This window comes from Penaeus monodon, chromosome 15, assembly GCF_015228065.2.
Source record: "Penaeus monodon isolate SGIC_2016 chromosome 15, NSTDA_Pmon_1, whole genome shotgun sequence".
In the NCBI taxonomy this organism is placed as follows: Eukaryota; Metazoa; Arthropoda; class Malacostraca; order Decapoda; family Penaeidae; genus Penaeus; species Penaeus monodon.
This window is the reverse complement of record NC_051400.1, coordinates 14,085,393-14,085,674: the sequence shown is the minus strand read 5'-3', so window position 1 is coordinate 14,085,674 and position 282 is coordinate 14,085,393. Positions and strand designations below refer to the sequence as shown.

General features: G+C 36.5%; 1 protein-coding gene across 1 annotated transcript in view; it reads left to right on the top strand.

Moving 5' to 3' along the window:
* The window catches only part of LOC119582228 (endothelin-converting enzyme 2-like), a 39,160-nt gene that overhangs the window by 15,931 nt on the left and 22,947 nt on the right, over nt 1-282 (top strand).

Genomic DNA, 282 nt, shown 5'->3' with positions numbered 1-282 from the left:
AATAAACGAAGACGATGAACTTGAAGCAAAACAAGATAGTGATTAAGATAAAATTCGCTTAAGAAAAAGAAAGAAAGGTTATCTTGTTGAATTTGGTTTAAGAAAATAGACGAGCTGTTTTGAAGAAGACAAAGGGCGATGGAAGACAATTATGGAAAAGAATAAAGCGGAATGAGACGCAATGAAGGCGAATGCAAATGCGGAAAGGGGACCAAGAGCAATATGAATAATTGTGAGGAATTGCTAATGAGAGACAGATTGGTGGGTGGATTGTTTGACAAC